The 13,697-nt window shown below is 37.6% G+C and overlaps 1 long non-coding RNA gene across 1 annotated transcript; it reads left to right on the plus strand.

The window, feature by feature from the left end:
• Positions 1-4,205: 4,205 nt before the first annotated feature.
• Positions 4,206-8,193, plus strand: LOC139121008 (uncharacterized). The gene is made up of 3 exons (XR_011549194.1): positions 4,206-4,631; positions 5,018-5,270; positions 7,295-8,193. It is a non-coding gene; the product is annotated as an uncharacterized lncRNA (long non-coding RNA).
• The last annotated feature ends 5,504 nt before the right edge of the window (positions 8,194-13,697 follow it).

Genomic DNA, 13,697 nt, shown 5'->3' on the forward strand with positions numbered 1-13,697 from the left:
ATGTAATACCCAGTATATATGGTGGTTTCAGTCGGATTCGAGCTCATAACGTACGGCATCTAGTCGCCTAGCGTAGAAACCACAGACAAAACAAATGCAAATCTGACTTACACGTGATCCCTTAAAGTCAATGTACTCAAATAGAAAGGTAATTTTACTCTCAGAAAATAAACCTCGGCATATTGAAGTGATTTCAGGTGACCTTAGTTAAGTCAATGGCTATATTAAAACTCAATGACAAATATTGTTCCGCTATTTATTCATTGTACGCAAAGTTTGCTCCTTTTCTTATCAAAGTGTCTGCACATTTAGCGAACACTCTCCTATGTGAGATGTTCATTTTGTAACAGAGATCACAATAAATAATTAAATTGTATCGAAAAATTATGTGTACGTTACTTTGTGAGTCACATTTTAGAGTTTTCATTAGTAACTTGTATACTGCCATGTAATACAAAAAATGACATTACACTTCGTAAAGTTGACATAATCCAATTTCATGGTGATACATGCGAAGAAAACCTTGGGGTGTAGGCCGAAATAACGATGAATTAATGAGCCGAGATTTCCAAAATATGCTCAAGTATGTAGCGTAGTATCAAATGAAGTACTTTATTTTCACTGCACATCGATATCTTCTGCTGTGAAATTGCATTCACAACAGGTGAAGTCAGCCTGCAATAATTCAATAACATGTTGTTTCCATGGTAACTTGCTTGATACCCTCAATGACAGTACGACTGAAACTGTCTGTAAGTCTAGCGGAAAATTTATAACATTCATATCGAAGATTACATTTTCAGTATTTACAGCTTGTTGACTGAGATATCCCATCAACTCCCAGGAGCATTTTGATGAAAAATGATCTTTACATGTGTAGGACGCTCTAGGAATGGAGAATTTCCTAGAAGTAGAGATGCATGTAAACACTTACGGCAAATGTCACTCCTGATATGATTTAGTGGAAACTTTTATAAGCATGACGTTAGTTAGATACGATGACAGCGACAATGCAAAATGGCTATCGGATTGTGTACGAGATAAAATGGCTGAAGTACTGTATGTATTTCAAATTTCTGTTCTCCGGCTCCACGACAAATGTAATTTAAAAGAGGCCGGCATACTTTTATACCTTATATTATCAGGAACACGTGGTCAAACTATAAGTAGATATTTAGAATTCACCATGCTTTTTCGTGTAATCGTAGGGCCTATAGCTTGGAGGCTTTCCACCGCATTTCATTCTTGTGACACCTGATCGATGTACTTAGCAAATATTTTCAATAATACACGACGGGAATAGTTTAACCTTTTATCAAAGCATATGACGTACTTCATCAATTTCTGTTGATTTATCATCAATACGGGCCGAGAAGGCATTAGGGTGTTCTAACTTCTATTTAGCATTTCGTTTTCGACATTCTTTATAATGCTAATGAAGACATGAAGAAATCTCGAAACGAAAACAAATCATGAAATTCAAGATCTTTGAGAAGCAGTAAAAATAAGAGTAAAACATTTCATGGCACATCGACAAATAAGGGCCAAAATAAGAGTGACAAAATTGAGCCAGATTAGGCTGGTCTATGGTTTTCCAGCAGCTCAAATAAAAGGCAAGTTTGTAGCAAGTAGAAATCATCGAGTCTATGATCCAAATTGCGATAATAATAATTCAGATATAACTAACAGTATGTAATATTCTGAATCGAAAACAGAACTTCGCAGGGCGATTTATTGCGTTTCTGGAAATTTGGTCACAAATATTTTCTTGCTATTCAGCTAGGTAGGAGTAAGGCGTAATTATTGCTACCAGACTTACTCTAGTAGACAACTTAAGTCTGGACTCATATAATGTGCACGTGTAAACTACCGGCTACAGTGAATGTAATTCAATGGACGGCACCAGACGATATGAGGTCCTCATGTCGAAACGAACAAAAATAGTACACAAGACATTATGAAGAAAAGTTAGAAAACGAGATAAAATGACTGATTGAGCAGCGTTCTTTGATAACATGAATGTGATTGTTGGACTGAAAATTATTTGAACGCTTGTTTTTTTTACACAAACAGCTATTGGTACATAAATTGGAATTCAATTTCCGCAGCCAAACAACCAATCACATCACACACTTTGATGACGAAGTCTATGGCAACAAGATGCAGAAGTACATGATGTAAATGATACCAGAAACAATTTTCTCTTGCTCAATGATTTTGTTTGGGGTCGAGTTTTGAAATATAACGACTTCAGAATCTACAATTTCTTAGTAAAATAACACTTATAAATGTTCTCAGACAAGTCATCAGAAAGTGGCCAATGATATCTGGTGGTAGATAATAGTGTCATCGAATCATTTCTTGACAGATGAAGATGTACAATTTTATCATTTAAGTCACATCAATTGTCAAGTTTTTCAGAAGAACAGCATTTTTTCATCTAGTCAAGAGTTAATGTTTTGAAACTTGACATGTTTGGCAGAACAATAGTCTTATAATTTAACTATAAATGAATTTAAGATTACCTGCATAGGAAATAAAATACTGAAATATGAGTGACTACTGTTAAACCAGGGACTGTCACATTGCCACGAGTCGTTTATAGAGTGTAAATGTACCCGCAACACGATTGGAACTAATTTGGGATAATGGGATCTTCATATTTTTCAAATTTCTCAATAGTGTTAGGTGCCCTATAGCTGATTGTTGCAACATTACGAATTACTCATAAAAACAAGCGTATACACTTAAAAAGGAAAGCAGGGGAACATACATTTGCAGATTAAACCGACATTAATTCATCATCCAATTATCCTTAATTGGTTCCGATTATGTTCCGCTAAATATTTCCATTGAAACTATACAATAGGTTAACCCAAGCAATTATTACACTTGCTTTATTGGGAGATTATTGAAAATCTAGAAGAGTCGACGGTGTTCGTGATACGTTCTTTCACCATACTGTCGAAAACTGTAAGGCGAAAAATCCGCAGAAAGTAACTGATATCGTCAGAAAAATTTTTATAGCCTGAAATAACTTTTTAAATCTCTGGTTTGAATAAAATGAAATCACTTCGATGATAAGTCAGGACTGTGTACAAAAAAAATCAATTGAAGAAGGTCAAATTAGCATGAGTGACCATACCTTTGTATTTTCCTTTTGTCTGCTTTAAAGAAATTCCACTGTACGGCACCTGTTGTGTTTACAGTGATAGGATGGTGTCAAAGCCTGTTTACAAAGCGCTGTAATTATATGTCTCAGAAACCATTATATAAATCAAAGACTTGGAATAAAGTCATCACCATACGATGATTTGTGGAGACATACTTGAAGCAGTTGTTGCCCAAGGCCTAAACATAGATGATAGATTACTTTCAACACTAAATTCGTTCATTATAAATTCACATCAGTCGTGCATCAAAACTCTAAAACGGTTGGTTATGCATTCGCTTCGTAGTTGAAATGAGATAACATCATGTTTCAACTGTTTTCGTGTTCATATTGAGAGTTGCTTTGATCTTTGCTGCGTGTCTCTTCTTTACTGGACGTTAATACTATAACTTGATGCAATGCCAGCCAACTGAGAAAATTGAAATCCCACTCGCTTGCGGCGATTATTTATCTGAAATTACGAATCTTAGACTTCAAAGTATGCTTTGTTTCCACTGGATTTCTATCAACAGATGGTCTAAATTGATTAGCATACAAATTTTCTTGAATGTCAGTACATAGTAGATTATTTATTATCTCCTTGCTTTTATAATGTTAAGTTTACATCTGTTTTCAATCTGTGTCTGTACCTACTCAATGGAGACAGCACGATGTTGTCAGAAAGGCCCAGGTTATCTAACATTAACTCAATTTATGGAGACATATCAGGTTAATTTCGATGGACTCCAAGTGACCTAACATTCTAATACCACAGCCCTATACTCTGAAATCAGTGTACTGATTGTATCCCTTTCGGAGAGCTCACTACAAAATTTTATTTACCATCAAATTCGTAATTTTTTAATGTATCTGAGCAACCAATCAGTCTGTACATGTGTAGTGGCATTGACGTAGCTATAGAGCGATGACCTAGGCAGACTTGCCATTTTCAAGATGATTTTCGCTCAGCATGGCTTAGGTTTCCTCTTATCGCCGATCAAATCGCAATTTAGAACCGTGGAACATTTAAAGGTCAGGTGATCATTGGAGACATATCGGAGTAAATTCCCAAGTCACATATATCTGTAAAGCTCAAATAAGTACAGCTTCACAAATTTTGAATTTGGATTACGGTTTTGAAAGTATTTGAGCAACATACTATGACACTAAACCGATGTTATCCTCTGGCACAACTGCTTAATTGCACTGCTATTTGTATCTGGCTAACAGCTGTCCATAGCCTGGTCACGTAGACTTTCCATGAATCTAAAATCAGGTTTAGCTGCCTCAAGCGTGATTTAAATGTTGATCAGCTTGCACACTGTCAGCTCTTCGTCCGTTCGCAGTGTGTGCTTACATTGATACTGGTAAAACGGGAGACAACGCAAGAGTGAGTCAACTGCGGCGTCGACAGCGACGTTGCGAAAAGAACCATAGAAGTAGAAGGGTTCATTGTGGTTTCATCACAACGTATATGTAGGTAAGCGGTTGAAGTGAACATTGTTTTAGTGACCTTGGGGATTCACTCCGTTTACATTTTGTGTGTTTTTGACATTAGTCCGACATGAAATGCTGTCATTCTAGAATTATCATTATTGCCGGCGGTAGACCTTTCATTTCCTTAAAATATTAATGATGCGGCAGATTTATGAAGTTTCTGTATTTCTCTATAATCCTCTGAATTAATCATTTATGGCTCGTCTTTCCTACCGCCAGATATCCCTCGATGATTTCTATGACACAACAGAAGATGTTTTTTGGCTTGGATCGGACGCCATGCACAAATAGTATGTTATTTAAATAATATGGAAATCAGCGTTGTTGTGTTATAAATCAGTACTCATCGGTAATATCATCTGTTTCTAGATATGTGCCGGACTTTGTGAACAGAAGAGGCAATAGTGTATTAGCCTACGGAATTGTACAGGCAGCCATATGCCGTTCCAGCTATTCTGTAAACTGACGCTCTGAGTTACTTCTGTTATTCAATAGACGCTCTTCCGACTTGGTGAATTAGCGTAATATTTAGTGTTAGCGTTGAAATTGCCACCAGCCTGCAACATCAACATCATTACCATAGACACAATGGAGTGATTTCTTCATTGGGAATCAAGCTGAGGTAAAGTCTTCCGGCGTATTTAATGAATGCTTTTAATGTTAAAACTGTTATTGCGAACGGTGTATATCTGGGCACGGTTTAACAGTGAAAGGGATTGTGAATCATTTCAGACGATGTGCTGATAGATGTAGACTACGTAATATGGATATAACATTAGAAAATCAACATACGGCCTTCTGACACGTCAGTCATATCAAGGTAATACACGCAAAGGAACGTTCAGTGCTTATGGTAAGGGGCTGGGTAGGTAAATTCTTCTCGTGCCTCTTCTAAATTTAGTTTGACCCCTGAGTCACACAAAAATTTCATACCCAAACTTAGAAGATGACAAAAAAATTATGACACACCCTTTGTTGCCGAAATTGATGGAGTACATTTGTGAAAATATTTGAAATGTTGTGTTCTTATATTGAAAATACAACTGTGACTATTTATTAAACATTGTTCTTTTTCTGCATTTTAACCCAATATGGAGAAAGTCGCATGGTTACGCATTCTTGTACTGCTGCAAAAGCCATTGTTAATGGTGACATCATCATCTTCATCAGAGTTTATCATTGGCTCTTATTTGTCATATGCATCTTCATTGTTGTGTGCAATTTCAAAATGATTGAAAATCTTCCACTCTACTTCCCTGCCAGTCCTTTCTTTCCTGAGTACAACACATGTAATGGCTCTAAGTTTGCACTATTTCCCCCCCTGATCGACAGAGTCCAACCATATTTAATGACTCAAGTGCTGCCGCTGACGTTCACTTTCAAAAGGAAGTAATGTCATTTTCACAAAGACAATCCACATGTTCATAGCGTAATGCCATCAAAATGACAAAATATACATCCATACATTGTCATGAAAAGACCAATTACCTACACTGCTTGTGCCTTTGCTCAAGGACACTATTTCAGCCATATAGACGTATCAAGATTCCCACTTCTATAGTGAGGATACTCTAGCCACTGTACTATAATACAATCTAAAGTATATATGTTTGTGTATTTAGTGTTCATTCAAAGAGGAACGATGCAAAAACATATATGTTATACGTCTGCTATTCATCGCATCATTCCAATATTAATTGATAATAAAACAAACTCAAAGAAGCTATTCATTTATATGACCCTGTTTTTATTTGCCAAGATAAGTTTTGTGCATATGTTTCTTGGACAATAATAGTTTGATATCAACAATCAACGGCTATTCAACAACACAGAAGATGAACTGATAAACAAACGCTAGGTCTTTGATTAACATTCGCTCTCATCTGTAGTGCTTCACATCAGCCACTGCATCTGTAGTGCTTCACCTCAGCCACTGCATCTGTAATGCTTCACCTCAGCCACTGCATCTGTAATGCTTCACCTCAGCCACTGCATCTGTAATGCTTCACCTCAGCCACTGCATCTGTAATGCTTCACCTCAGCCACTGCATCTGTAATGCTTCACCTCAGCCACTGCATCTGTAATGCTTCACCTCAGCCACTGCATCTGTAATGCTTCACCTCAGCCACTGCATCTGTAGTGCTTCACCTCAGCCACTGCATCTGTAATGCTTCACCTCAGCCACTGCATCTGTAATGCTTCACATCAGCCAAAGCCTGCCGGGAGCCATAATTTCTCAACTCTCTTCTAGTACGAGTTATAGCAAGATAAGTCTTCATAGACTTGCCAAGGCAATATTTATTTTGAAAATCCAGTGACCCTCAACAATCTGTACTGTATTAAAAAAGCACGAACTCCTTTCCTGTGTTAAATTTCAGATGACCTCTTCCCCTCCCTCCCCCGATTTTGCCGGCCCCTCCCGACTTATTAACTGAACGTTCCCTAGTGACGTTAGGTCAACTCTGTGCACATACAGTGGAGCTCAGCTGATGTTGCTCTGTCACCGGGACTGAATTACATATTACAGAGGTCAGCAACTGGCTGTAGCGACTGATGCAACTTCATGCGTATCCCGGTGTTCACATAAAAACCTTCAATGTGCGAGTAGAATTACTTAATGCTCAGTTTTCTTACTTTGTGTATAGGGTACATTGAAACGGACGGAATGATTGCCTTACGAGGACGACTGGCTAGACGAAACCAAGAACGTCGCCGTAGCTCTACTTCAGCCAGTGGTTCGGAGTCGCTGTTGGAAAGGCGCCGTTCATCATTGCTCATTAGTTTTGACACCAACTCAGCGCCCCCGACTCCTCCATCAGCCAGCTACATTCGATACAACCGTCGGCATTCCTCAGCTTCAGGTTCAGCAGAGAATACTCCACCCCAAATAACTAATAGCACTGCTTTTGTTTTCCCACCGTTCCCACGCTCCAACAAGAAAAGACGCTCAGTAATTTGCAGTAATATGTGTAGTGAAGATGACGTTCACAGTGCCACGTCAAGTTTTTCTGCCATAGCATTCGTTGTCGTATTAATATTTTTGACAGTTGTTATTGTTTCATTAATTTCAAACTTTTTTCGACGTTAAGATAACATTTCTGAAGAGTATAGATTTAAAGACAGGTCATATATTTATTCATTAAATACCTTGATTTTGCCGATGTGGTATAAATACTTTATCTAAACTACACTTTTCCCTAAAACAAATAGCACGTCCTTCACTAATTTCCGATTTCCCCCACCGATTGTCCACGGCGCTTGTGAGCTGGCTCGTTGGATAGTGACTATGACGTGTTTTCTTCTGAAGATTATCAATGACCAGAGACTAATTCTATACATTTATAGAATTCAGCTTTTTGAAATGAATACTTCAAACACATCAATTGCCATACGTGTAACAAGTAATCTTCCATTACAATTAAAGTATTTCCAAGTTACTGGTAGTACATTATTGTTTAAATGAAAAGTTAGAAAATGATGAAATATGTGATGTGATGCGACTTGTAATGAACAGTAAAATGTCAATAAATTTTAATCTGCATTAGTTTCGCTTCATTGTTTTGCTAAATTAAGTGTTAGTTCAAGCTACTTATCTTATGACACACACCGCTTCACCTGGCTTGTTGTAGAAAAAAAATGTGAGCGATGTCACACCTTTCCTTAAAACATGCTCAATAAAGTAATTATGGCTACATTCACAAACACCTCGGGGAGGAGGGGGGGGGGGGGGCTAGCGCCTGGGGAATCCAAAAAAGTTCTCTGATTTTTTTCAAATAACTCCCTTAAAAAACTCAAAACGCGTTCAAATGCCCCCTTCTGACTTGCTTGAATTTTGAAAAACCCCGTTCAAAGTAAAACTGGCATGGCCTGATTTTTGAAATGGAACGTTTTTTTTCGGTGTGTGTTTGTGTGTGTGTGTTTGTGTGTGTTTGTGTGTGTGTGTGTGTGTGTGTGTGCGCGCGCGCGCGTATGTATGTGTGCGTGTCTTCCAGGGAAGGACACTGTTTTGACATTAAACAGGAAAACTTCATCTTGTAAATCAAAAACAGCGATCACATAAAAAGGTTTGGAAACGATGACTTCCCTCAAATGTCAGGAAAACTGAACATAAAAAACATGATGGTATAAAGGGAACATTTAATAGCTGTACCTTTAGGCCAATTTTTCAGTACGTTTTGTTTTTTTTATCAACTGCAGTTTAGTAACGTTTTTTATACAACTCCCCACAGCATGTTAGAATATCAAATATTCTGTTTGGCAAAATACTCTCTATATATTTTAAAGACTGTAATCATTGACAAATGAATTCTATTCCGGAATTGAATTCAATTTTAAAGAATGACAATGCTGACTGTACACACTGTTGATAAGTTAAAAATGGAACTTTTCATCATTTCAGGGAATAGAACAAGAAACTGCAGGAGATACACATAACAAATCCACCAAAAATCGCCGAAAGTCATAGCTATAAATGGACAACATAACGCATAATTCATATCAGTCAGAGACAGTTTCGTTTGGAGTTCCCCTTTAAAGTTCCCAAATCCCTTCAAATGCACCCAACACACCCTATATTGATGTTTTCAAATCCTCCCGTCAATTCCGCTCTCCAGAGATGTTTGTAAATGCAGCCTGAAGGGACATGTCAACATGCCACATCCAGGGTATTTCAGTTAGTGAACAAACGAGACCCCTGGCAGCCCTGGATTCCGTGGGTTTAACAAATACAATGTAACTGGGAGAGCCTTCGCAATTCATTTCGTTGTGCCAAACTTTGTTTCCAAAAGAGTCTTCGATGTTTAATGCTCAAGATGTGTGACATTTTAGAGAGAGAGAGAGAGGGAGGGGGGGAATGGAAGAGTCATTCCATTCAATCACAGTCCAGGTGGCATGTGGAGAGACTGTGACTCAACCAATCTCAAAAGTATGAGAGAGACACGTCCCCTTCACCTTTCCAATCCACTTTACACAGGTCTAGGCCTACATCATGTACTTTCACAAAGTAATTGATAGAATCATATTCGGCCGATTATAGTGCACTGTTTGGGTAGTTACCATCTATCATAGCCCTGCGTACCGTGCTGTGTGTTCCCGGCGTTATACGGACTCCCTCCAGTTGGGCCGGGCAGTTGGGAGGCCGTATAACGCCGGGAAAACACAGAACGGTACGCAGGGCTACTATCTATTACATGTATTGTGCACTGTTTGGGTAACTACCATCTATTTTCGAAAATTTAATGAAGTGCTACATTAGTTTATCACCAGATGATGACTACAATTATTAATCAAGTAGTAACTACTAGTTTCCTATCCCATGGCCCGATGAGTGACTACTATACAAAAGGGAAACTCAAAGCTCCAAAGGCATTAACGTTTTACTATTTTATTCGATACTTCTGTCCAGCACTTTTCTGTTTGTATGCCTTCCTGGCATCCCATGATTGTCAACTTTTGCTGTATGTACTCATGTACTATACACGCTGACACTCAGGTTAGGCTGCGTTCACAAATAACGCTTAGGGGGAGGGGCTGGAGGAATCTCAATTGAAATCTTTTTTTTTTCAGATCCCCCCTAAGTACCCTAAAAAAATTTCAAATGCCCCCCCTCTACATGGTCAAAATTTTTCAAGTTCCCCCCCAACTATCACAGGCCCGCATATTTGTGAAGGATGTGAGAGCAGAAAAAATAAACAAGGTGTTCAACACTACCTGTATTAGCACTTTGCATAGTCATATTCCAAAGGCAAGTTCTTTAAATGCATCAGTGAATTTTCAGATTTATTGGTCTAAAAGCCAACTTAAGTTAATCCAACTCTGGCCAGGTCAATTGCTCCTGTTGAAGAGCACACAAAATGCAATCATGAGAGAGTAGGAAAATTGTGAATTCTGGCTAATTGCCGTATTGCACAGTGACCTACCAAAATATTGTTTCAAAACTACAAGACCTATATGAATTAGATGCTACTCAAAATTGACAATACCGTATACAGGTTAAAATATTCCATCAAATAAATGTTTTAATCTCTGAAATTTTGGGTGTGATAATTGCAAATTTGGTTAAAAAATAAATAATTCCATTTGGTCACATATTTTTTCTTTTAGTCTTTACTATTCAAAGTTTTACTTCTGTATCATTTTATAATAAGAGTGTGAAAATTTAGAAAATCAAGCATGGTGACCCCATATTTTTCTTTAATATTTGATTATTGTCACATGCCAGAATTCAAACATTTCTATGTTTTCTTCCATGTGTTGCTCTCTGGCCTGATCTTGTGTACAAGTGAGTTTCACTGTCATGAGTGTCATTTGACCAAAACTCTTCTTCAACTACCATGTACATCAGAGTCAGAGCTGTCTCTGTCACTGTTCAGGTATGCAGTGACAGTGACACTGCAGTAGCTGGGTAGTATCTGATAGTGACACTACCCGTAGGCAGTAGCTGTATTAACTTTGATAATTTTGGCAATATTTTTGTTCAGTTTTACAACTGCGTTCTTGTTCTACTCCCCACAGCACATTGAATTGTCCAGTATTCAGCTTGCTATCACAGCCTTTGTATGTGTACCACGCATTTGTATCACTGACAACTGACTGTAAGTCTGGACTCCTATTAAATTATCACCAAATACATATTTATATTTATATATACAGGCTTTGTCGACAAACTAAATATTGTGTGTTTGAGCATGCTGTAGGGAGATAGCAAGAAACTGTAGTTGTTATATTCCATAGAAATATTGCAGAAAACATTAACAGTTGCAGCTTCTGCCCTGTTACGAGGCTCAAGTTTGTTTTTTACGACAAATCACACGTTTAGATTTTTTCGAGATAAAAGTCATGAAATGTGACAAAATGGTTCTAGATTTTGTTAAATTATTACTAACATTACAACATTTTGATGACATAAAAATGGTATTCATTTTTCATTGAATTACCTACAAAAACTTGGAATCGGAAAATGTAAAACTCAAAAGGGACCCAAAAATTTTCAAGTCCCCCCCTACAGGTAGAGCAAAATTTTCAAGTCCCCCCCTCCACTACCCCCAAAATTTTCGAACACCCCCTGAATTCCTCCAGCCCCCCTAACCGTTTTTTGTGAACGCAGCCTTAGTGCTCACAATTTCAAACTGTCGTCAATGATAATAGCGATCCATAGTTAGGCTTATGATGGTCACTTATTGAAATTCTTGTCAGATAACCTGAGAAAATGGAAGGACTGTTTCTGTCACCTGCGGTGTGATATATCTGTATGATTTGCACGGGGTCAAAATTTTGAAGCCCTTAGGGAGACGTCATTATTTATGGCCAAGGGGGTCGGAGGAATCTGAGGGGGGTCACTCAAAAAATCGAAAGCTACAAGGGGGGGGGGGAGTTGCTCAAAAGTGGAGAAGAAGAAGGGGGCTACTCAATTTTGTTGATATGTTTTGAAGCATTTAGTGAAGTTATGAATTAATACAACAATAATAGTAAAGAACAGCAATATGTATGTTTGAGATATGTATGTTCATACCCGGTAAATGTACACACACATACATAATACTATATATATATATATATATATATATATATATATATATATATATATATATATATATATATATATATATATATATATATATATATATATATATATATATATGTATATATATGTATATATATACTATGTAGAATAGAATAGAATATATATATATACTATGTAGAATAGTGTAATGAGATTTCAGTTTCTACTTGAAACCATCTGTGTATATATATATATATATATATATATATATATATATATATATATATATATATATATATATATATATATATATATATATATATATATATATACAGATGGTTTCAAGTAGAAACTGAAATCTCATTACACTATGTGTTTCACGTTATTGTGATCTTCAGACGAGAATGATCAGCTATTCAACGTGGCAAGCCTTATGTTAGAGGCTAGTACTGAGTACATTTTTCAGTATTTCCTGATTAAAGATTGATATACTTGCCTGATCATTCATGAGAAACGTCTGCTTTCTATATTCTACATAGTATAGGTTACCGATGGGGGGAAATGTGTAGAGCAAGCTAATTCTGATTCTATAAAGTTTAAAACCAGTGGAATGCCTTGACAACAAACCCATCTTTTATTGCAGGAAAATGATAATATATGATAAATGTGAGTAAATGTATGTCTGTCGCTATTTTTTCGTTTTCAAGAAATGTAATCTTCATTGAAATCAGTGAACTACTGTCTCAGATTTCTGTTCCTTTGAGTTTTTTGTACGAAAAAAATCTGAAAAAAATACTCCCCGAGTGCCACCAAATAACTTCATTTTAATCTTTTTTTTCAAAAGCTCCAACGGCACCTCCCCCCCCCCCCCCGCGACCGCTTGTGGTGCTTTCACACCACATCTTCGCCATCTTGTAAAAAAATCCTACGGAGAACACTGCATGTCATCAGAGCAGTGGATACAGACCTGTACATCAGCCCCTGTCACAGCAATGGAACCTCTTTAATCAGGGTCTGTACAGGGCCTGTCGCAGCAGGACTGTGCTCAAACACGTCGTGGTTGGCAGGGGGGGGGGGGAGGTTACTCGAAATTTGGAGTTTCTAAAGCAATTCCCCCGACCCCCCAGGCCGTAAATAATGACGGCTCCCTTACTCCTCTCTGGAATTTTCAAGGCCCCAGAACACACAGTATAGTTTCTTGTCCCCTGCCTCTATCATTTTCGCCCCCGTGCCTCTCGTGGGGAGATAGTTGGAAGGGGAAGGCCGGGGGAGGGGAAGGGAAATTTTTCAAATCGTAGAGAGGAGTCATTAACGAGTAGCTATTATTAAAGCTTTCTCGTATACATGTAAATTTTTATCGAACCTATCATATTTTACATGAAAAATAAGAACGGGGGAAAAACAATTTCAGAATCGGCCGATTGTGAAATTTTAATAGAATCCATCTTCATTGGCGCATGGCGGCGCTGTACCTTGTGATGAACTCCGATTACTGTGCGTGGAAGCCAATCACAACATGGCATGAAAACGAGGTTGGGGAATCCTTT

The sequence above is a fragment of the Ptychodera flava genome, chromosome 21 (assembly GCF_041260155.1).
Source record: "Ptychodera flava strain L36383 chromosome 21, AS_Pfla_20210202, whole genome shotgun sequence".
Taxonomy (NCBI): domain Eukaryota; kingdom Metazoa; phylum Hemichordata; class Enteropneusta; family Ptychoderidae; genus Ptychodera; species Ptychodera flava.